We start from the raw sequence: 26095 nt of genomic DNA, 5'->3' as shown, positions 1-26095 counted from the left end.
TTTCTCTATTCCTATTTCGCTATTTCTCTTTCACACAATCAAATGTTCTCTTTCTGTTTCTCATTCCCTTTCCTCACTTCTATCGCTTTTGCTTCCTTTCCTCTCTCTCTCCTTCCCTCTCACTCTCTCCCTCTCTCACACCCTCTCTCTTTCACTCTCCCTCTCTCCCTTTCTCTCTCCCTCCCCTTGAGTGCGGATTCTGTGCTGAACTCCTCCGGTCCATTGAAGAGGCTCCTGGACTTGTTGCTGAGCAATATGGAGCTGGCTCCGGGATCTTGCCCCATCCGGAGCTTGCTGATCTCCCCCAGATGATCTCTAACTGGACTTCTCTGCTGCCAACTCAGCTGCTGTCGTGGAGCTAAACCGGCTCCGTGATCTCTGCCACTCTGCACCGGCCCTAAAAGCTGGCAGGAGCACCGTCAGCTAAAGGGCCGGCTTCTTAACGGTGAAAATGGGTCCGGGGGCGGAGCGGTGCGCACCTTTACCGCGTCACTACAGCTGCAAGCCCCACATCGCCACGAGAGTCGGTCAATTGCGGCGGTGGCCCACACCACTGCAAGACCTCCCTGGCTGAATCTATGCCGGGGCGGCCAATTGAGCCCAAAGCAGCGGCCATTCGATTTTAACGAATGGCCACCGCAAACGGGCAGTAACCGAGGCGGCAACGAGCCAATACTCCAGCCTTTATATTTGGAAATGTTGCGTTTATTCCACATTTTTTTTTCATACCAGGGATCTGGGCATCACTAGCAAGGCCAGCATTTATTGCCCATCCCTAATTATCCTTGAGAAGGTGGTGGTGAGCCACCTTCTTGAACTGCTGCAGAGAAGAGAGGGTGACAAATGAGAACAGGGCGACTACAGTTGATGCCGTAGGAAGGCAGGGAAGTGATTAGTTGGTGAGTTTTTCTCTCTTTTTTTCTTGCTTTAAATTAAGGACCTTAGATTAGGAGCCAGGATTAATAACTAAAAACTAAATCTAATTAACTAAATACATTAGAGATGGCGTTGTGTTTCTGCTGTTGCATGTGGGAGCTGGTTGACCCCATTGAGGTCCATCGCAACCACATCTGCAGCAAGTATCTGCCGCTCGAGGAACTTCGGCTCCGTGTTGATGAGCTGGAGTCCGAGCTGCAGATACTGCGACACATCAGGGAGGGGGAGAGTTACGATGACGCCACGAAACAGGAGCTAGTCACACCAATTAGATTAATTAATTCAAATTCAATCTGTGGTAAGGGACAGGAGGGTGTAACTATGAGTGAGGAAGGTATGGTCCTCAGGATGGAGTGATGAAGGAGTCTCGGCCCTTGCTCTTGCCAACAGGTTCGAGGCTCTTACTCCCTGTGTGCACTAGAGCAGGGACTGCAAGGAGGATGAGCAAACTGACCACAGCACGGTACAAGGGGCCATTCAAGTGGGGGGAGTAAAAAAAAATGTTGTAGTGGTAGGATCTCTGCAGCCGAGAGCGTGAGTTCCAAAGGCTGTGTTGCCTGCCAGGGTTAAGGACATCTCCTCAGGGCTAGGGAGGAACTTGAAGTGGGAGGGGGAAGATCCAGTTGTCATGGTTGACGTGGGTACCAATGACATAGATAGGACAAAGCAAGAGGTTCTGCTGAGGGATTATGAGCAGCTAGGGGCCAAATTAAAAAGCAGAACCACAAAGGTAATAATCTCTGGATTACTACCTGAGCCAAGAGCAAATTTGCATAGGACAAATAAGATCAGAGAGTTAAACACGTGGCTCAAAGATTGGTGTGGGAGAAATGGGAGAAATGGGTTTTGGTTGGTGGGACACTGGCACCAGTGCTGGGGTAAGAGAGAGCTGTTCCGTTCAGATGGGCTTCACTTGAACCATGCTGGGACTAGCATCCTGGCGAATCAAATAACTCGGTTGTAGAGAGAGCTTTAAACTAAATAGTTGGGGGGGGGAGGATTCAGGTGAGCGAAAATGTTAAAAGTCAAAGAACAAGGAGAAGGCAATAGATCTGGGTAGCACCAGAGCATGACAGGAAGGGACAGAATGTATAAACATAAAGGTGAATCAGAAAGTAAGGTCAAAGCAGGAAAAAATGGTAAAAGAACAAATGAAAAAGTTCTTTATCTGAATGCACGTAGCATTCGTGACAAAATAGATTAATTGACGGCACAAATAGACACAAATGGGTATGATCTGATAGCTATTACAAAAACGTGGTTGCAAGGTGACCAGGACTGGGAATTAAATATTCAAAGGTATTTGACAATTCGGAAGGACAGACAGAAAGGAAAAGGAGGTGGGGTAGCTCTGTTAATAAAGGATGAGATCAATGCTGTAGAATTTACCAATATTTCGCAAAGATTCCTTGTACCTTTCCCCTGCAGAGGAGAAGAATCCCTTTTTGGACTTTTAAAATGGAAGGAAAATCTTCGAGACACAAATGAGTTTAAAGGGGCAGATGAGTCCTGCAGGGGATAAAAGGGGATGCATTCATGGAGATCCCCCCGCTAGTGTTTGGACTCATAGGAAAAGGAATTTAATTTGGAACTATCTACCAGAAAGTTTGAAATCCTAAAGTACACATGGAAGAAACTACGAACTTTAATTGAATTTGGGATTTTTAAAAGTTGAATGTTGGGCCTGCAAGAAAAGGGGTGGGGTCAATCTCTAAAGGGCCAGTTTGGACATTGGAGCTAATCAAATTGTCTGGGAACTGTTTACCCTCGAAACCTGTCCCTGGAAGACATTTACATTTTAACAATCGACCACAGAGGAAACATTATCCACCTCACCCAGAGGACCCAAATGTCACATACATATTCCAACATCTTTTCAACAGGCATAGAAATATCTGGCTCAGGCCAGACTAGCACAATGGACGAGAGCTAAAAGCCTATTAACGCCAGATTAAAACCACTTAATCAAGTTTCAGTTAGCTCGGCTGCAAAGTTGAAACAAAGAGCTGGGCCAGATTTGGTGGGAGATAAGGAAGCCTTTTTGGGGTATATCTATTCCCAGTTTTACAAGGAAAAGTGTGCAGACACAAGCAGCCGGAGTTGGGGAGTGAAGAAATGGAGTAGTGAAGGAAACTACTAGAAATCATCAAGGACCGACCGAACACGAGGCCCACAAAACGGAAGGTTGTCAGCAACCAAATTGACAACCCGGGCCACCACAACCAGCGAAACGACCAACCGAAACCAACTCAGCAAAAACCGAAGAATCGACATTTATTTCCACTCTACAATCTACTTCTGAATGACCAACGGGTGAGAAATTACCAAAAAGGACGAACTAAAACTATTCCTAACCAAAGAAAGTGGGTACTTACCCCATACATACCACATCAACGGACGCACCCCAACTGAAGACTACGCAGTCTGAAGTCCTCTCCTCCGTCCGGGGTACGGCTCGCCTAGAAGGCCAAGTGCAGAGAACTCCGAAACCGCGATTCACCAGCAACTGTCAAAAGGGATTGGTGAGCATAGCCCCTGAACCCCCAGAGCTATAACTTAGTTAGTTAGGGGAATTTGGAGGGGGAGGCTGGGATAACTTGTGTAAATGTATCTGCATTCTCTTCTTTACCCCATTTAGAGTTTAGCTGTATTCTTTTCCCCACAGGTTGTATTTTGACATTTTATTTAATGTGTTGTACCCCTCAGTGTGTATTGGTCTGTGTGTGTTATTAAAGGTGTGCCTTTTACTTCTTTTTAAACACAATAAAGCCATACCTGCTTCATACCTTGAAACCGATTATCTGTCCAAGTCTGTCACAGTCCCTTCATAATTCCAATGTCTAGAACCAAGGGTGTGGGAGCGATTCGAAACCGCTCATATAAGGTCAGAAGGGAAAGCTGACCCCCTGAAAACCACCCCTTACAATGTATTCTTGAGAAACGATGTCGGCTCAGAAGCTCAATTTTGAATCAGTTTGGGTGGAGATAAGGAATAATAAGGGAAAAAAGTCACTGGTGGGCAAAGTCTATAGGCCCTCTAACAGTAGCTACATTGTTGGACGGAGTATAAATCAAGAAATAATGCAGGCTTTGTAATAAAGGAACGGTAATAATCATTGGTGATTTTAACCTCCATATTGATTGGCAAGGGTAGCCTTGAGGAGGAGTTCATAGAGTGTATCCGGGATAGTTTCCTTGAACAGTAAGTTGCAGAACCAACCAGGGAGCAGGCTATCTTAGATCTAGTACTGTGTAATGAGGCAGGATTAATAAATGATCTCCTAGTAAAGGATCCTCTCGGAATGAGTGACCATAACATGGTTGAATTTCAAATTCAGTTGGAGGGTGAGAAAGTTGGTTCTCAAACCAGTGTCCTAAGCTTAAATACAGGAGTCTACAAAGGTATGAAGGCAGAGTTGGCTAAAGTGGACTGGAAAAATAAATTAAAGTGTGGGACGGTTGATAAGCAGTGGCAGACATTTAAGGAGATATTTTATAACTCAACAAAAATATATCCCAATGAGAAGGAAAGACTGTAAGAGAAGGGATAACCATCCGTGACTAACTACGGAAATAAGGGATGGTATCAAATTGAAAACAAGGGCATACAAGGTGGCCAAGATTAGTGGGAGGCCAGAGGATTGGGAAACTTTTAAAAGCCAGCAGAGAACGACTAAAAAAAATGATAAAGAGAGGGAAGATAGATTTTTAAAGTAAACTAGCACGAAATATAAAAACAGATAGTAAGAGTTTCTACAGGTACATAAAAAGGAAAAGAGTGGCTAAAGTAAATGTTGGTCCACTAGGGGATGAGACTGGGGAATTAATAATGGGGAACAGGGAAATGGCAGAGACGTTGAACAAATATTTTGTATAAGGCACTAAAAACATCCCAATAGGGGATAATCAAGAGACTATCAGGAGGGAGGAAATTAATACAATCACTATCACTAATAGAGTAGTACTCAGTAAAATAATGGGACTAAAGGCAGACAAGTCCCCTGGACCTGATGGCTTATATCCTAGGGTCTTAAAAGAAGTTGCTGCAGAGATAGTGGATGCATTGCTTGTAATCTACCAAAATTCCCTGGATTCTGGGGCGGTCCCAGCAGATTGGAAAACTGCAAATGTAACACCCCTATTTAAAAAAGGAGGCAGACAAAAAGCAGGAAACTATAGACCAGTTAGCCTCACATCTGCCGTTGGGAAAATGCTGGAGTCCATTATTAAGGAAGCAGTAGCAGGACATTTGGAAAAGCATGATTCAGTCAAGCAGAGTCAGCATGGTTTTATGAAAAGGAAATCATGTTTGACAAATTTGCTGGAATTCTTTGAGGATGTAACGAGCAGGGTGGATAAGGGGGAACCAGTGGATGTGGTGTATTTGGATTTCCAGAAGGCATTCGATAAGGTGCCACATAAAAGGTTAGGGTGCACAAGATAAAAGTTCACGGGGTTGGGGGTAATATATTAGCATGGATAGAGGATTGGCTAACTAACAGAAAACAGAGAGTTGGGATAAATGGGTCTTTTTCCGGATGGCAAACAGTAACGAGTGGGGTGCCGCAGGGTTCGATGCTGGGGCCTCAACTATTTGCAAACTATATTCATGACTTGAATGGAGGGACCGAGTGTAATGAAGCTGAAGTTTGCTGATGATACAAAGATGGGTGGGAAAGCAAATTGTGAGGAGGACACAAAAAATCTGCAAAGGGATACAGACAGGCTAAGTGAATGGGCAAAACTTTGGCAGATGGAGTATAATGTGGGAAAATGTGAGCTTATCCACTTTGGCGGAAAAAATAGAAAAGCAAATTATTATTTAAATGGAGAAAAATTGCAAAATACTGCAGTATAGAGGGACCTGGGGGGTCCTTGTACATGAAACACAAAAAGTGAGTATGCAGGTACAGCAAGTAATCAGGAAGTCAAATAGAATGTTGGCCTTTATTGTAAGGGGGATAGAGGATAAAAAGAGAAATCCTGCTACAACTGTACAGGGTGTTGGTGAGGCCACACCTGGAGTACTGCGTAGAGTTTTGCTCTCTGTATTTAAGAACGGATATACTTGCATTGGAGGCTATTCAGAGAAGGTTCACTAGGTTGATTCCGGAGATGAGGGAGTTGACTTGTGAAGATAGGTTGAGTAGGTTGTACCTAGACACATTGGAGTTCAGAAGAATGAGACATGATCTTATCGAAACATATAAGATAATGAGGGGGCCCGACAAGGTGGACGCAGAAAGGATATTTCCACTCATAGGGGAAACTAAAACTAGGGGACTTGGGGCTAGATTTTCCACTTTGTTTGCATGTTAACGCCCACTTACGTCCATTTTACCACTGAAATAACGTATAACGCCCATATATCGTCCATTTAGCCACAAAATGGAAACCGATGTGCATTTTTTGGAAATTTATCGCCGAGTGTTACTTAACACATGTGTGTAATGCTGGGAAAAAATAATACCACCCTCCCATTTTTTTTGGATGGAATCATCAGAATGGGCGAAATCAACGCCCATAATATCGTTCAGTGTTACTTTCTGTACGGAATTAATGCCGAGATTCAATAATACCGCCCACCCAGTTTTTTTGTCGTAAAGATCTTATTTGCCGAAACTAGCGGCCAGGAGATCACCCAGCGTCACTTTCACCACCTCACACACATATCGCCCACAATATCGCTCGCCCAAAACACTGCCCGGAAAAAGTCAAACTAACCGGAACTAATCACAGCGCCATGTTCTACATCACATGTCGCATCCTTTAAAAGTCTGCTGTGCTTCAACCTTGGGAGGGTTCGGATGTACTCTGGAGGTCGTTGGAGTTGATGTGAACATCTGTACAAACGTCTTGACCATAATGTGACCGATTGGAATTTAATAGGTGTCTTCATCGGGACATTCATTGTTTGTCACCAATCGGTGGAAAACAGAGATCTATTGCAATGGGGCCTGTCCTTTCTCATCCTCTCTTGCCAACCAATTACATGCTGCAGACTCGACATCGCTGAAGTATTATGTGCCCAATGTAGGACATGCCAGACTGATGAGGAGGACCAGATGTTACACCCCCCGCAAGTACAGGGACAAGCGGTCTTACCTCGACTTGCCCGACACCACCTGCCTGTGGAGACTGTGCTTCCACAAAGAGGTTATCACTGAGGTATGCCAGCTCATAAGAGGAGATCAGCAGCCTGCCAGCACCATCAGTCCGTCGAGGTCAAAGTCACCGCGGCACTGTCATTCTAAGCGTCGGGTTCTTTTCAGGCCTCAGCTGGCGACATTTGCGGTCTGTCTCAGCATGCCACACATTGCTGCATTAGACAGGTCACTGAAGCCCTGTACACATGCAGGAGGGACTTGATCAGCTTCCCTATGACCAGGGAGGCACAGATTGAGAGGGCTCTAGGATTCTCCAGAATTGCAAACTTCCCCAAGGTGCAGGGAGCAATAGACTGTATGCATATCGCAATGTGGGCACCTTTTCAGGAGGTTTTCAGGAACCGCAAGGGATTTCACTCCCTGACTGTCCAACTCATTGTCGACCACCAGCAAATTATAATGGCAGTGAATGCTAAATTTCCAGGCAGCGTCCATGATGCTCACATCCTGCATGAGAGCACTGTATCTGATTTGGTTAACAATCAGCCACAAGGTCAATGCTGGATGCTTGGTGACAAAGGATATGGCCTCGCTACCTGGCTGATGACCTTCCTGCGTGATACCCACACCGAAGCCGAGAGGCGATACAATGAGAGCCACAGAGTCACTCGCAATATCGTGGAGAAAACCATTGCCGAGTGCTTAAGTAGTGCTTTAGATGCTTGGACCACTCAGGGGACGACCTCCAATACCACCCTGAGCAGATAGCTCAATTCGTGTTGGTGTGCTCCATGCTGCACAACTTGGCTATCAGGAGGGGACAAGAATTGCCTGATGAGTCTGACAGTCCACCTCACCAGAGAGAGGAAGAGGAGGACGAGGAGGCGGACACTGACATTAGGCCAGACAATCAGGCTGACACTGAAGCCATGACCCCGCCACTTGTAGACTGCATGAAAGGATCCGTGGTGGCATGATAACTGCAAGAGCCTTACCTCAGGAACTCATCAATGAGTGCTTTGTCTGAAAGAACATTGGTGGTATTTACAAGGCTGACACACTGCTGGGTGTGCAGGTCATACATCAATGGTGGGCATCACCTTGGTGGCAGTTAAAGTTTAAGTAGATTGAAGTTAAGTATAATTATACCCTTTGATGTTAAGGAATCACCAGTGTGTAACGTTGCAGCTATCTGAGCCAATGCGCAACAAGGTTTTGTTAAGTAAAAAACATTTAAACCGAACATTAGTCTGAAATCATCAGTATTTCTGTAAAAAACAACCCAGCCACCCCCACCGCTTCTCCTCTCCACCTCTACCCCTTCCCCTTCCCCTCCGGACTCCAAGCCGCCTAGCCGAGAAGCTCCTCAGCCGATGCTGCTTTGGGGGGGGGGTGGGGGGGAGGGATGACAGCCGAACCGCTGCTTGGACGGATACAGGAGAGGATGATCCTGATGTGGGAACATGCTCCGAGCCAGAAGCAAGATGTTGCTCCTGGCTCTCGTGTGTGGTTGGCAATGGGGGTGCAGCATCTTGGGGTGCAGTGCCACGCTCCGGGACCACTGGGAGCCCTTTGCCACCAGTGTTCCTGGCTACTAGCTCCAGGGCCTCCACCATCCCTTCCATGTTATATATTATTTGTCGGACAAAAACTCGGTGACAACTATGTTCTTGGTGCTTAGTAGGCTTTTTGCTGCTGGTGAATCTCCCTCGTGCCTCCCACAACAGCCAAACAAGCTCACACCATAGCCACACAAGCTTTCAGTCACTTTCAGCTCCCTCTCTCTCTGTCTCCTCTTCTGCGCATGTCATGTTGACCCTTGACCTCCTGAATCACGGGAATCGAACATTGCCATGTCATTGCTAAGGGTGGCGACACTTTATGACAGATGGTCAACAAGATTTAACGCTACCGCCCATTTCATAGCGCTCGTGGTAATGCCCAATTTTAAAAATGGAGACTAGATGCTTTGAAAATGGGCGAGAAGCCAGCAATCTGAAAACCCATTTTTACCGCCCATGCCGGAAATAACGCCCATTTTTGGGCAATATGCACAAAAGTCTCAGAATAGGGGGCCACCCATTTAAAATGGAGATGAGGAGGAATTTCTTCTCAGAGGGTTCTAAATCTGTGGAATTCTCTGCCACAGAGAGCTGTGGAGGCTGGGTCATTAAATATATTTAAGGCAAAGATCGATAGATTTTTGAGTGATAAGGGAAGAAAGGGTTATGGGGAGCGGGCCGGGAAGTGGCGCTGAATCCATGATCAGTTCAGCCATGATCTTATTAAATGGCGGAGCAGGCTCAAGGTGCCAGGTGGCCTACTTCTGCTCCTGTTTCTTATATTCTTATGTTCTTATGTATAGTGAAGGCACTCCCACAGTTATGGAGAGGGTTCCAGGATTTTGACGATGAAAGAACAGCAATATATTTCTAAGTCAGGCTGGCGTGTGACTTGGAGGGGAATTGGTGATGATGGTGTTCCCATATGCCTGCTGCCCTTGTCCTTCTAGGTGGTATAGGTCGCGGGTTTGGGAGCTGCTGTCGTAGAACATTTGGAGAGTTTCTTCAGTGCATCTTATAGATGGTGTGCCGGTTGTGGAGGGAGTGAATGTTTAAAGTGGTGGATGGTTTGCTAATCAAGCGGACTGCTTTGTACTGGATTGTGTCGAGCTTCTTGAGTGTTGTTGGAACTGCACTCATCCAGGCAAGTGGAGATTATTCCATCACACTGCTTCTGCTTTGTAGATGGTGGAAAGGCTTTGGGGAGTCAGGAGGTGAGACACTCACCGCAGAATACCCAGCCTCTGACCTGCTCTTGTTGCCACTGTATTTATGTGGCTTGTTCAGTTAAGTTTCTGAGTGCACAGGTATCTATTTAAACAAGCACTGATTATAATTGACTGCATTATCATTTGGTATGTGTACTGTCTGCACATACCACTGTTCCAAGTGGATGTCTTTAGCTGTCTGTGGTACCTTGGCACCTCTTTTGTTTTTTAACATGCTAACGATTATCCCTTTGCAAAGGAGCAAAACACACGAGGTTGAAGCTTTCTGTTGTTTAATTGTTTCCAAAGTCAGCTTGGTGCATAGTGATGAGTAAAGGTTACTGGTTCCTGCGATTCAGTTGTCTATTCATCATTAAAGCTGTGTCTGCAGCCATTATAGAAATAGATGAGACTTGCTGGTTCATGCTCGTGGGTGAATACAGCTGCAATTTGAGAAATGGTAAGTCCTTCTCAGTAGTGGCTTTACCCTGAATGCAGTTGGCAAAGCAGATAACCAACCTATCTGAGCTGTCCGCTTTCCAAGCAGACTTGGCTCAGAGGTGACTTTCCCTCCGATTTTCTAATGTATTTCTTCCCCTTCCCACAGCAGCACAGGTAAGATTGAGCGTCCAACTGCATACCAGACCAGGCTTTGATGTACCAATGCACCTCCATTACCTTAATTGGGTATTTGTAACCCAGAAATAATGATGCCAATGACTAAATACAGTGGCGCTGCGCTAATTGTTGAAGATACAATATTTTGGCATCATACTTGTTATATAAGTAAACTTGTACATACCTTGTACAGCCACCAGAGGGCTCATCCTCTGGTGTCCCAAGGGATCCCACAATCCCTTGGGAGCACAGGTACCTAAGGAGGCCTCACAGGCTGGAGAGGCACTCTAGAGACCTGCAATAAAAGACGAAGGTCACACTTTAATTTGAGCTCACAGTATCTAATCAGACTTTTCTTCATACATAACAACTGGCGACGAGATACAGATGACGAACCCAATGATGCAGAGAACAGTCGGCATCCTGGAGAAATTCTCAGAGGGAGATGATTGGGAAACCTTCGTGGAGTGACTTGACCAATACTTCATGACCAATGAGCTTGAAGGAGAAGCGAACGCTGCCAAACGAAGGGCGATTCTCCTCACCGTCTGCGGGGCACCAACGTATGGCCTCATGAAAAATGTGCTTGCTCCAGCGAAACCCACAGAGAAATCGTATGATCATTTGTGCACACTGGTCCGGGAGCATCTGAACCCAAAGGAAAGCGTTCTGATGGTGAGGTACCAGTTCTACACCTACAAAAGGTCTGAAGGCCAGGAAGTGGCGAGTTATGTTAAGACACCTTGCAGGACATTGCGAATTTGAAGGACATTTGGACCACATGCTCAGAGACTTTTTAGTACTTCGCATTGGCCATGAAATGATACTTCCCAAACTTTTGACTATAGAGACCCCAACCTTGAGTAAGGCCATAGCGATAGCCCAGGCATTCATTGCCACCAGTGACAATACTAAGCAAACCTCGCAGCACACGAGTGCTGCTGCTACAAGTACTGTGAACAAAGTGATGTTGTTTTCAAATTGCAACGTACAAGGCAGGCCCCAGATGCCTGCAGCTGCACATCCGCAGATGTCTCAGAGTCCACCATCAAGGGTGATGAATGCAAGGCCATTAACACCTTGTTGGCACTGCAGGGGTGATCACTGTTTCCATTCATGCCGCTTCAAAGGGTATGTTTGCAAGGGCTGTGGAACAATGGGACACCTCCAACGTATGTGCAGGCGAGCTGCAAACCCTGTTAATCCTGCAAACCACCATGTTGCAGAGGAGGACAGATCCATGGTGGATCATGACGAACCAGAGCCTCAGACCGAGGAGGCAGAGGTATATGGGGTGTACACATTTACCACAAAGTGTCCCCTGATAATGCTGAAGATTGAATTAAATGGACTCCTGGTGTCAATGGAGCTGAACATGGGCGCGAGCCAGTCCATTATGAGCAAAAAGTCTTTCGGAGAATTGTGGTGCAGCAAGGCCTCAAGGCCAGTCTTGACTCCCATTCGCATGAACCTGAGAACTTACACAAAGGAACTGATTCCTGTAATCGGCAGTGCTACTGTAAAGGTCTCCTACGATGGAGCGGTGCACAAGCTACCACTCTTGGTGATACCAGGCGATGTTCCCACGCTGCTCGGCAGGAGCTGGCTGGGAAAGATACGCTGGAACTGGGACGGCATCTGAGTATTCTCGTCTGCTGATGACACTTCGTGTGCTCAGATCTTAAACAAGTTCCCTTCACTGTTCGAACCAGGCATCGGGAAGTTCCAAGGAACAAAAGTGCAGATCCACCTAATTCCGGGAGCGCGACCCATCCATCACAAGGTGAGAGCAGTACCGTACATGATGAGAGAAAGGGTAGAGATCGAGCTAGACCAGCTGCAAAGAAAGGGCATTATATCGCTGATCGTATTCAACGAGTGGGCCAGTCCGATTGTTACAATCCTCATGGGAGATGGCACTGTCAGAATCTGTGGTGATTACAAAGTAACTATCAATCTTTTCTCTCTGCAGGTTCAATACCCACTACCAAAGGCTGATGACCTTTTTGCTACGCTGGCAAGAGGAAAGACGTTCATGAAGCTGGACTTGACATCAGCCTACATGATGCAGGAGCTGAAGGAATCATCAAAGGGCCTCACCTGCATCAAAATGCACAAAGGTCTCTTCATTTATAGCAGATGCCTGTTTGGAATTCGGTCAGCCGCAGATGCCCATTTGGAATTCGATCAGCCGCGGCGATATTCCAGAGAAACATGGAAAGCTTACTGAAGTTGTTCCTGCACACGGTGGTCTTCCAGGATGACATCTTGGTTACAGGTCAGGACATAGTCAAGCATCTGCAGAACCTGGAGGAGGTTCTTAGTTGACTCAACCGCGTGGGGCTCAGGTTAAAATGCTTGAAGTGCATTTTCCTGGTACCTGAAGTAGAGTTCCTGGGGAGAAGATTTGCGGCGGACGGCAGCAGGCCCATCAATTCGAAGACGGAGGCAATCGAGTACGCACCGAGGCCACAGAACATGACGGAGCTGCGGTCGTTTCTAGGATTGCTGAACTGCTTTGGTAACTTCTTACTGGGTCTCAGCACACTGTTAGAACCACTGCACGCCTTACTGCATAAAGGAGATGAATGGGTATGGGGCAAAAGCCAAGAAAATGCCTTTGTAAAAGCTAGACAATTGTTATGCTCAAACAAATTGCTTGTGTTGTATGATCCATGTAAGCATTTGGTACTAGTATGTGATGCGTCATCGTACGGCGTCGGGTGTGTATTGCAACAAGCTGATGATTCTGGGAAATTGCAACTGGTTGTTTATGCATTCAGGAGTTTGTCTAAAGCTGAGAGAGCCCACAGCATGATTGAAAAAGAAGCGTTAGCGTGTGTTTATGGAGTAAAGAAAATGCATCAATATCTGTTTGGGCTCAAATTTGAATTTGAAACTGACCATAAGCCACTGATATCCCTGTTGTCCGAGAGTAAGGGGATAAATACGAATGCATCGGCCCGCATCCAGAGATGGGCGCTCACGTTGTCCGCATACAACTACGCCATCCGCCACATGCCAGGCACAGAAAACTGTGCCGATGCTCTCAGTAGGCTGCCATTGCCCACCACGAGGGTGGAAATGGCACGGCACGCAGATTTAGTCATGGTAATGGAAGCATTCGACAGTGAGCAATCACCCGTCACAGCCCGACAGATTAGAACCTGGACGAGTCAGGACCCCTTACTGTCCCTAGTAAAAAATTATGTGCTTCACGGGAGCTGGTTCAGTGTCCCAGTGGAAATGCAGGAAGCGATAAAGCCGTTCTGATGAAATGTCTATACAGACAGACTGTCTTCTGTGGGGCAATCGGGTAGTGGTCCCCAAGAAGGGCAGAGGCACTTTCATCAGTGACCTCCACAGTACCCACTGTCGAAATCTCGACCTCCGAAAAGAATGACTCCGACACTTACAGCTCCGGCAGAAGTTTCTTTAATTTACTTGCTGGCAAGGGGCAGGTCACACTCAGTCAAGGGCTAAGTGAACACCTCCGCAATGGTACAGTTTCACAAGATATTTATACAGTAAAACCCAAGTTATGGCCTCTCCCTGTATATTGCTCTGTCTCACAGTCAGTGAATACAGATAAAGAGTTAATTACTATATTCTGGTCCTGACATGGTTTACAGATATTTCCTTTTGTCAGGGTTATCAGTTGGCCAGCCGGCCATTACTCCATGAGAATGAGGTAATGGGCTATCACCTGTCTTGTATTGTGTCAGGATTGTTCAATTTCCTGGTCAGTTTATCGTTTACATCAAAAGGATGAGGTCTCTACAAGAGATAGTGGCTGGTGGTTTGAGTACATAGAAAAGGGTGGGGTGACATGGAACTCTTGTCGTGTAGACAATAGGAGAGCACCATGGGGGAGGGGGGGTGGCGCTTGTCTCAGCATGACTTGTCTCCTAGCTGTCTGATGGCCATCAGCCATCTCCAACCAGGTTTAGCTGTTTACGCAAGCTGACTGATTTTATGCAGAAAGTTCTGGAAGGACCAGGACTCCCTCTTGTAATATATTGCAAGGGGCACACAAATACCGTATGGTATCAGCTTAGATGCAAATACATTTCCACATTCCCCCATTTTGTCCTTCACAAGGACAACTTAATCCATTCTGATTTTGTACAGTCTCTCCATTTCCATTTCCACACAAGAGCCTTCAGCAGTTGTTGCTACCATAACTCTAGCCGTGGTCTCGGTAGGTAACATAGTTTCTCCCACCCTGGCACAGCAACACTTAATGACGACAAATAATAGATACAGGGCGAAGGCTATCAGCAGGAATATGATCAAACCCTGTACCACAGATTTCCCTAGGGATCCCAACCATCCTGATGCCCAACCCCACAAGGTGATACCGTCCTGGCCAACTGTCTGTTTATACTCTATTACCTTTTACCTGATATTTTCAGCTAGACTGCCGATTTCTTCTGATTTATCTGGGATATACGTACAGCATTCTTCACCTATTAATGCGCATGTCCCTCCCTCCTTGGCTAGGAGATAATCTAAGGCCATACGTTTTTGGAGAGCCACTGTTCGAATAGCTACCATTTCGTCATTTATCCCTTCAAAGGCTTGGGAAGTTGCGTTGGCTACTGATTCGACTAAGTTAGCCAGTTCCCGTAACTGCCATTCGGTCGATGCTATTCCATAGGGAGGCACCATTATCTTGAATGTTCCGTTTAGCCACGTCAAATCCCGTTTAAATCTATGACTTCCATAGGCCTCCCTTAGAGTCTTTACTGATCTGATAAAGGGTACCACATATCCTAAGTAACAGGACCCTGTCCAGTTGGCTGGTAACCATGGGTAGGCTTTATGGCCACAAATAAAGTAGGTGCAATTATAGGACGTCAGCTCCTGGTCCTTTCGCACTATCCCTACTCGAGTGGTCTCACCTTCCCATCCTTCACCTGGGGCTTTGTTATGGACCATTGTCCAGCCAACGGTTGCTATCTTTCTCTCAGTGGGATTAGTTGTGGCTTGCCATTTAGTCATTTGGGAACACTTGCTGCGTCCCATTTCTGGTCCTTTAGTTTCATTACTCACTAGGCATATTATACCTTCAGGATATCCTATTCCGGGAGTAATACTTAGGAAGGGAGGCTGATGGTTATTATCATAATTGGGCTGGTACCATCCCTGGGAGGCTGTAAGTTCATACCCTGCCAATCTCCCTTCTGTTTGTTCCTTCGTTTCTGGCCCCTTAGTTAGGTTTGTCCTATTTTGCACTGTCAACCATTCTACCATTTCTGATTCGTTAAAGGGGACAGATCTCAGGGGAATACCCCCTTTGGAATGAACAGGTACATGGGAACATATCCAACAACTCGACAAGTTTCTTTCTTGAGCATACCTCAGTGCCATAAATACGTTTACTTGCAATTCCCTTCGGTGGCGGGTCTGTACCCCTGGTGTAATCAATAATGTAAAGTAAAACCCTGTCAAGCCCAGCACCATCAGTCCCCATAGTCCATACAGTTCCTTATTCAGTCTTCCTTTTTCTGTTCCTCTGATTCCTTCTTCCCTTCCTCCTGGTCGGGTGCCCGTTTGCAATGGGATGCGTGGATCCATGTTGGTCTTTCCTTTACCTTGATTGCAGTATTGGTCGCCAGCAAGACCTGGTATGGTCCTTCGAATCTTGGCTGTAGACTGCTTTTTCTTTTAAAAATCTTGATGTAAACGAATTCCCCTGGCTCCAGGTTATGACACTTCCCTTCCGCTGGCTTGACTTGAGCTTCCTTTACCTGTGAATGAAAACTGGAAATACATTTGGTTAGTGCAATACAATAGTTCAACATATTTTCCTCCATTTTGTGGATGTCCGTTTGTTTTGCAGTAAATGGTGCTGTAAAAGGTAGTCGTTGGGGATGTCCCATAACTATCTCATGCGGTGACAGGCCTGTTGTTCTGTTGGTTGCAGTTCGCATTACCATCAAAGCTAAAGGCAGCAGTTCTGTCCATTTCAGTCCAGTGTCATTGCATAGTTTTGGCAGCTTATTTTTAAGCATTCCATTATATCTTTCAACAAGTCCAGCTGATTGTGGATGATAACTGCAATGAAAATGTTGATTAATCTGCAAAGTTTTACACATTTCTCTTATAACAGTTCCCGTGAAATGTGACCCGTTATCACTAGAAAGCTTAGCAGGGATTCCGAAGCGCAGTATGATTTATTTTAACAAACATTTAGCAACAGTACATGGAAAGGCTTCAATCCATCTAGAGAACACATCTACAATAACTAATACATACTTGAATCCCATACACATAGGTAATTCAATAAAATCCATTTGTAAATGTACAAAAGGCCCAACTGGATTTGGGTGGGAGGCAGATTCTACCTTTTCCATCTTACCCGGATTCATTGTCTGACAGGTAACACAATTTTCACAGATTTGTTTTGCAATTGCCGAAATACCTGGTGCATACCAAGTTGCCAAAATATAATCTGCCAATCGCCCTTTGCCTGCATGTGTGAATGTATGAACACATCGGGCAATCCATGGAAGTAAGGATCTGGGTGCCACCACGCGGACGTCGTGGTGAACCCATATTCCTTCTGGATTTTTATAACATTGATCCTTCGTCCAGGTCACCACCTCCTCCTCGGCCTGTGTCTGAAAAGTCAGCACGTCATTAATAGTGGGTGGCGGGTCTGAGCAATTATTTTTCCTTAGTGGGAACAGTGACACCTGCATCCCCCCTTTTTGACAGAGCTGCTGACTTAGCTGCATTATCAGCTCTGGCGTTCCCAAGTGCCACCTCATTCGACTGGCCTGTATGTGCTTGGCATTTGATAATGGCGAGTTTCAAGAGGCATTGAATGGCTCGCAGAAGATTTTCCACTTGTTCTGCATTTTTGATAGGGGTTCCTGAAGAAGTCAGGTACCCGCGAATCTTCCAAATTGTCCATAGTCATGTGATACCCCAAAAGCATACCTGGAGTCAGTGTAGATATTAACTGTTTGTCCTTCAGCCAGAATACAGGCTCGAGTTAACGCAAACAATTCGGCTTGTTGGGCTGGAAAGGAGTCTGGAAGAGAGGCTGTTTCGACAACATTAAACTGAGTTACAATTGCATAAGCCGCTCTAGGTTGGCCCCTATCATTTCGTAGGGCTGATCCGTCAACATCGTACACTAGATCAGGGTTACACATTGGTACATCTGTTAGTTTGATACATGGTTTAGTCACTAATTCGGTTACCATTTCACATGAATGGGGTTCGCCGTCGTCTTCCGTGGGGAGTAGAGTGGCTGGATTTAAGGTAGTGCATCTTTTGATGATAAGGTTCGGATTTGATAACAGTTCGCCCTCATATTTAGTGGTTCTTGTGGAGGCTAGGTGTTGGGTGGCACACTTAGTAAGTAAAATCTCGACAGAGTGTGGGATATACAAAATGGTCTGATGATTTAGAGTTATTGTCTGAGCCTGTTGCATAGCTTAATAAGCTGCTGCCAACGAAGGAAGACATCCTGGTAGTCCGCGTGCCACTGGGTCTAGTTGGGTACTGAAATACGCTACCGGTCGCTGCCTGTCCCCATGTAACTGAGTCAAAACAGATTGTGCAAAACCAGACTTATGATGCACAAATAAGTTGAATAGCTTAGTGTAATCTGGTAATCCCAAGGCGGGTGCTGGAGTGAGGGACTGTTTAAGATTCTGGAAAGCATTCCGGGATACTTCATTCCAAATCCTTCTTTAAGCATTGTGAGAATATAGTAGATTCATTCACAGCTCGTAGGTCATGGACAAACCTCCATTTGTGTGGGCTTCTGAACTGGACGAATCTGTGTGTTACACGGACTTCTCATTTATGCTTATAGTGATTCACAGATCACAGAATGTAAAGTACTTGTTTTCTAATCTTATTAAAAGGCTTCCAAACCCAAGATTTTTCCAATACACCCAAAATGTTGATCAAGGAGATCACCTGAAATATCTCAAAATCCCAATTCAAATATTGTTCTGCCACTCTTTATCTAAAAAAACAAATCCTATTACTGAGCTAGAAGCTTTCGCGTCAAGATTTTACACCAAGCACAAAGAGAGTGTACTCCCCCAGCCTGCACCTCGAGTGACCCACAAAGGCTTTTAAAAAAAAAAGGCATTACAACTTTTAACCACCGGGACCATGTCTCAACAAACCTATCCTTTGTGCATTTCCTAGCTCCGTAACTTCTCATCCGAATAAATTCACACCTGCGCTTCTAACTTAAAATGTCTTAAACTTCCCACATACAGGACAACACTATGAAGGGTTAAAAAACTTCACTTTGTTTGAAAAAGTGGGTGGAGCTAAAACAAACAGGCAGCTCCACAACCTTTCCAAACAGGTTTCCAGACACAAGAAAAAACACAGAAGCACTCTCATTCAAAGACAAGACATTCACAAAAGTCTCTCTCCATTCAATAAAGCTTTTTTTTTGGCTAGCTTTATTTTTTTTTTGAATCCATAAGTCACTATCAGGTTCTCTTTTTTTTTACATTTGATTTACTTCCTCTGTTAATTTTACATGGGCTTGAAGAATCGGAACCCAGGCCTTTTCTATTACTTTCCTTTTTTTTTCTCTTCTACCTGGATCTCTGTTTATAAGACACTCCTCTAGACATGTTGTTCTCTCTAAATTAAATGAACCATCGGGTGGAAATGTTTTCACCCTTAGTCCACTTTACCCATTCTCTTAGGTGGTCAATTGAAGACTGACCACAATTCTGGAGCATAAAATGGGCTGGGGTCCCTTTTGGTGGTGGTTTACTTGCTCCAGCCCCCATTCTAGATGATTAAGATTTTCCACAGTTTCTGATCTCACAATCCTTTCGGCCAACCGAGTTCTCTACGCCCACTTCTCCTGGCCGTTACGTGGCCTGAAAAGGCTCTTAATTCGGCTCAGTCTGGGTGTGTGAGATATGTTGGCACGAACCAACCGTAGTTGATCAATCAGTTACTGTTTCTTTTCTTAATCAATCCTTGTGTTTTTTTTTCCGAATCACAATTTTCCCTAGTGACTCTTCCCGTTTCTCTAATGGCAATGTCTCACAAAGGTATTGCACACAACAATATAACAAGGACAACAAACAATATTCCCGCGAGTACACAAATCATAACCTTACACCTTATCTAAACAAATTCTCAGTCTGCGTTGTACGCCACTACAGACCGAGTCCTTAACTTATCCTAATAAAACTTATAAAACTTATGGTTCCATACCCAAACTCTTATCACATAAGAACCTTTGATCGATTGCGCTTTCTTTTTTTTTCTCTACTCTTATCACGTAAGAACCCCTTCCGAATTAAAAACAATAAAAATCTTATCACATAAGAACCTTCGATCGATTAGCACTTTTCCTTTAAAACAATAAACATCTTATCATATAAGAACCTTCAGGAACCTTTTTCGATCGACTAGCGCTCCCTTACCTACTGAAACCTTCCCCGGGCTGTTTCGAGATTTTTTCCAGAACCCGTTCTCTTCTGCTGGCGAGCTGAGAAAGAAGTGGTTATAAAAAAAATAACTTTAGCTTTCAAATGTCGAGTCTTGTAGATTGCAGTACCTCCCCTGTGGACAACAGATTACATATGCGATTCAACAGTGAAGAAACCTTCTTGTGAGCAAAAGGCTCACCTTGTTTGGCCACTGAAACCTTTCACTGGAGAGGCACTATGCCTGTATCCGTTTTACTCACAGGACAGAGAGTATGCAATCTCGGTGGAACCTCCAAGAAGTAACTGTTGAAATCTCGACCTCCGAAAAGAATGACTCCGACACTTACAGCTCCGGCAGAAGTTTCTTTAATTTACTTGCTAGCAAGGGGCAGGTCACACTCAGTCAAGGGCTAAGTGAACACCTCCGAAATGGTACCATTTCACAAGATATTTATACAGTAAAACCCAAGTTATGGCCTCTCCCTGTGTATTGCTCTGTCTCACAGTCAGTGAATACAGATAAAGAGTTAATTACTATATTCTGGTCCTGACATGGTTTACAGATATTTCCTTTTGTCAGGGTTATCAGTTGGCCAGCCGGCCATTACTCCATGAGAATGAGGTAATGGGCTATTACCTGTCTTGTATTGTGTCAGGATTGTTCAATTTCCTGGTCAGTTTATCGTTTACATCAAAAGGATGAGGTCTCTACAAGAGATAGTGGCTGGTGGTTTGAGTACATAGAAAAGGGTGGGGTGACATGGAACTCTTGTCGTGTAGACAATAGGAGAGCACCATCGGAGGGGGGGGGTGGGTGGTGCTTGTCTCAGCATGACTTGTCTCCTAGCTGTCTGATGGCCATCAGCCATCTCCAACCAGGTTTAGCTGTTTACGCAAGCTGACTGATTTTATGCAGAAAGTTCTGGAAGGACCAGGACTCCCTCTTGTAATATATTGCAAGGGGCACACAAATACCGTATGGTATCAGCTTAGATGCAAATACATTTCCACACCACCCAGACATCGTAATGATGAAAGCGACAGCCAGATCCCACGTGTGGTGGCCCGGTATCGATGCGGACTTAGATTCCTGCATGCACAAATGTAACACATGCTCGCAGTTAAGCAATGCATCCAGGGAGGCGCCACTAAGTTTATGGTCTTGGCCCTCCAAACCGTGGTCCAGGGTCCATGTCGACTATGCAGGCCCGTTTTTGGGTAAAATGTTCTTTGTAGTTGTAGATGCGTATTCCAAATGGATTGAATGTGAGATAATGTCGGCAAGCATGTCTGCTGCCACCACTGAAAGCCTGCGGGTCATGTTTGCCACACACGGACTACCTGATGTCCTTGTGAGTGACAACTGGCCATGTTTTACCAGTGCCGAGTTCAAAGAGTTCATGACCCATAATGGAATCAAACATGTCACATCTGCCTAGTTCAAACCAGCATCCAATGGTCAGGCAAAGAGAGCAGTACAAACTATCAAGCAGGGCTTGAAGAACGTAACTGAAGGCTTACTGTAGATTCGCCTATCCCGAGTCCTGCTTAGCTACCGCACGAGACCCCACTTGCTCACTGGGATTCCACCTGCTGAACTGTTCATGAAAAGGGCACTTATGACAAGGTTCTCGTTAGTTCACCCTGATCTACATGAACAGGTAGGGAGCAGGCGGCTTCAACAAAGTACACATCATGATAGAGCAAATGTATCACGCGAAATTGAAATCAATGATCCTGTATTTGTATTGAATTATGGACAAGGTCCCAAGTGGCTTCCCGGCACTATTGTGGCCAAAGAGGGGAGCAGGGTGTTTCATGTCAAACTTTCAAATGGACTCATCTACCGGAAACACTTGGACCAAATCAAACTTAGATTCACGGACTATCCTGAGCAACCCACTTTGGACCCTACCTTCTTTGACCCCCCAACACACACACCAGTGGCAACCAACACCGTGGTTGGCCACAAAGCAGAACCCATCACCCGCAGCAGCCCAGCAGGATTCACCACACCATGCAGCCCAGCAAGGCCAGCTGCACAGCAGCCCAGCGATTCACCAAAACCAGCATTTGCACCGAGACGATCAACCAGGGAAAGAAAGGCCCCAGATCAACTCACCTTGTAAATAGTTACACTGTTGACTTTGGGGGGAGTGTTGTATTATATGTAAACTTGTATATACCTTGTACAGCCACCAGAGGGCTCATTCCCTGGAGTCCCAAGGGATCCCACAATTCCTTGGAAGCACAGGTAATTAAGGAGGCCTCACAGGCTGGAGAGGCACTCTGGAGACCTGCAATAAAAGATTAAGATCACACTTTACTTTGGGTTCACAGTATCCAATCAAACTCTTTCTTCATACATAACAGTACTGTTTGCTGATGATGCCATAATACATTGGCATGGCCCTCAATGTTGATGACATAATCAGCATGGTTCATTGGGAGCATTCTCACAGCTGAGTTAGAAGGTTGAGAGTTTGAGCCAGACTCCAGTTGAGCACATAACCTCGGTTGACACTTCAGTACAACACTGAAGGAGTGCTACATTGAGCTGCCTTCTTTCAGATGATATGTTTAACCGAGGCCCTGCCTGCCTGTTGAGTTGATGGAAAAGATCATCTGACACTATTCAAAGAAAAGTAGGGACATTCTCCTGGCTAGCATTCATCCCTCAATCTGCACAACCAAAAACAGATTAGTCACTTATCTCAGTTGCTGTTTATGGGACCTTGCTGTGCTTGAATTGGCTGCCACACTAGTTTATATAACAATGGTAGCTGTGCTTCAAAAGTAATTCACAGGCTGTGAACTGCTTTGAGATGTCTTGAAGATGTGAAAGGTGCAATATAATGACAACTTCTTTCTTGCATTGGCATTAAACTGATTGCTGATAAGGCACAATAGATTGACACTGTACTCAATGGTGATAACAATAAAACATAAGAACATAAGAATTAGGAACAGGAGTAGGCCATCTACCCCCTCAAGCCTGCTCCATCACTCAACAAGATCATGGCTGATCTGGCCGTGGACTCAGCTCCACTTACCCGCCTGCTCTCCATAACCCTTAATTCCCTTATTGGTTAAAAATCTATCTATCTGTGATTTGAATACATTCAATGAGCTAGCCTCAACTGCTTCCCTGGGCAGAGAATTCCACAGATTCACAACCCTCTGGGAGAAGAAATTCCTTCTCAACTCGGTTTTAAATTGGCTCCCCCGTATTTTGAGGCTGTGCCCCCTAGTTCTAGTCTCCCCGACCAGTGGAAACAACCTCTCTGCCTCGATCTTGTCTATCCCTTTCATTATTTTAAATGTTTCTATAAGATCACCCCTCATCCTTCTGAACTCCAACGAGTAAAGACCCAGTCTACTCAATCTATCATCATAAGGTAACCCCCTCATCTCCGGAATCAGCCGAATGAATCGTCTCTGTACCCCCTCCAAAGCTAGTATATCCTTCCTTAAGTAAGGTGACCAAAACTGCACGCAGTACTCCAGGTGCGGCCTCACCAATACCCTGTATAGTTGCAGCAGGACCTCCCTGCTTTTGTACTCCATCCCTCTCGCAATGAAGGCCAACATTCCATTCGCCTTCCTGATTACCTGCTGCACCTGCAAACTAACTTTTTGGGATTCATGCACAAGGACCCCCAGGTCCCTCTGCACCGCAGCATGTTGTAATTTCTCCCCATTCAAATAATATTCCCTTTTACTGTTTTTTTTCCCAAGGTGGATGACCTCACATTTTCCGACATTGTATTCCATCTGCCAAACCTTAGCCCATTCGCTTAACCTATCTCAATCTCTTTGCAGCCTCTCTGTGGTCCTCTGCACAACCCGCTTTCCCACTAATCTTTGTGTCATTAGCATTACATTGGTTAGGAGACACAGTTGGAGATACTCAGGGTAATGTGTGCAATTTTGGGTGCCTCATTATAGAAAGGATACTACGACTAGGCAATGTATACTATAAGTTCACTAGGATGGTACCTGGGATGAGAAACTATTATTACGAGGAGCTATTGGGTCTATTTCCACTGGAACAGAGCTGGCTGAGGAGATTTAATTGAGGCTTTTAAAATGATGAGGAATTGTGACTGGGTGAATAGGGAAAGAACATTTGCTCCAATTGGAGAGTCAGTGACGAGGGCGGCATCAATTAAAAACTGTCACAAAGAGAATAAGGTTAGGTGAAATGACTTTACATAGCAAGTTGTTGGAACGTGGAATGCTTTGCGACAGGGTGTGGTTGTGGAGATAGGGGGCTTTGGGGAGAAAGCAGGGCTGTGTGGTTATTTTTGGATTGGACTAGCAAAGAGCTGGGGGCCACAGGTGACCTTGGACACCCCAACTTTTGGGAAACCCATTCGTCACATTTCTAGCACGGATGTGAAACAAGGTGGTGTTCGGACTCTTGGCACAAAGCTTTACTGCAACTAAGTGGTTTTAAAGAACAACAACAACAACAACTTGGATTGATATAGCACATTTAACAGAATAAAACATCACAAGGCACTTCACAGGAGTATTATAAGACAAAAAAAATTGACACCGAGTCACATAAGGAGAAATTAGGGCAGTTGATCAAAAGCTTCGTCAAAAAGGTAAATTTTAAGGAGCGTCTTAAAGGAGGAGAGAGAGGTAGTTTAAGAATAAAAGTATTTAGTAATGACAAAATTGATTCTGTATATATATATAAATGTTAAAAAATTAGATTATACGAAAAGACAGTTTTGAAAGCGACAAAATGGAAGCTCACAGACTTCCAGCATGTTCTGTTTGTATATTGTCTTCTGGCTGGATAGAGCTTAAAGGAACAAAGGATTGGAAAGCCACTAACTTAATCAAGGAATGGCACCGGGTCCTCCAGACAGACACATGCCTGAGGAGAGCCAATAAGGAACTGCCCTGGAACCAAGACCCAATCCTGGGACTTTCTGAGAAACAATGGACTTAAGGGATATAAAAACGCAAACACAAAGCTTGCTCACTCTCTTCTCTCTTCTTCTCTCCTGAGCACACAGCAAACCGTCCTCTAAAGACCAGCCGAAACAGCAGGCCGTGTGCTCAGCCAGCCAGCCAGAGGAAAGGAAAGTGACGTATACCTGTTTCTACCTTTTTATTAATCATTATTGTAACATTGTATCGGTTGTAACTAAGTCGATCCATAGATAGCTGATGACTACTGATAGATGTGCTTGTGTGTGTGTTTAATAAACAATTCCAAATTAATTTAACAGAATCAATCTTGCTGTCAATTTAATGCCAGAGATTTAGAAATCTTACAGTAGAGAGGAGGAGAGGTTTAGGAAGGGAATTCCAGAGCTTAGGTCCTTGCAACAGAGGGCACAGCCACTAATGGTTGAGCGATTATAATCAGGGATTCTCGAGGGCAGAATTAGAGAAGCGCAGATATTTCGGGGGGGGGGGGTGGTTGTGGGGCTGGAGGAAATTACAGAGATGGGGAGGGGTGAAGCCATGGAGGGATTTGAAAACAAAGATGAGAATTTTTAATTTGCGCCGTTGCTTAACCAGGAGAGAAAGTAGGTCAGTGAGCTCAGGGGTGATGGGTAAGCAGGACTTGGTGCAAGTGAGGACACGGGCTGCTGAGCTTTGGATGACCTCAAGTTTACATAGAATAGAATGTGGGAGGCCAGCCAGGTATGCATTGGAATAGTCAAGTCCAGAGGTAACAAAGGCATGGATGAGGGTTTGAGCAGCAGATGAGCCGAGGCGGGGCGGAGACGGGCAATGTTACGGAGGTGGAAATAGGCGGATTTAGTTATGCCGAGGATATGTGGTTGGAAGCTCATTTTAGGGTCAAATATGACACCAATGGTTTTGAGCAGTCTGGTTCAGCTTCAGACAGATGCTAGGGAGAGGCATGGAGTCAGTGGCCAGGGAAAGGAGTTCGTGTTGGGGACTGAAAAGAATGGCTTTGCTCTTCCCAATATTTCATTGGAGAAAATTTCTGACCATCCAGTACTGGATGTCAGACAAGCAGCCTGGCAATTTAGAGACCATGGAGGGGTCGAGTGAAGTGGTGATGAGGTGGAGCTGGGTGTCATAGAAACATAGAAACATAGAAAATAGGTGCAGGAGTAGGCTATTCGTCCTTTTGAGCCTGCACCGCCATTCAATAAGATCATGGCTGATCATTCCCTCAGTACCCCTTTCCTGCTTGCTCTCCATATACCCCTTGATCCCCTTAGCCGTAA

This window comes from Pristiophorus japonicus, chromosome 3 (assembly GCF_044704955.1).
Source record: "Pristiophorus japonicus isolate sPriJap1 chromosome 3, sPriJap1.hap1, whole genome shotgun sequence".
Lineage (NCBI taxonomy): Eukaryota > Metazoa > Chordata > Chondrichthyes > Pristiophoridae > Pristiophorus > Pristiophorus japonicus.
Note: the sequence above shows the minus strand (reverse complement) of the source record.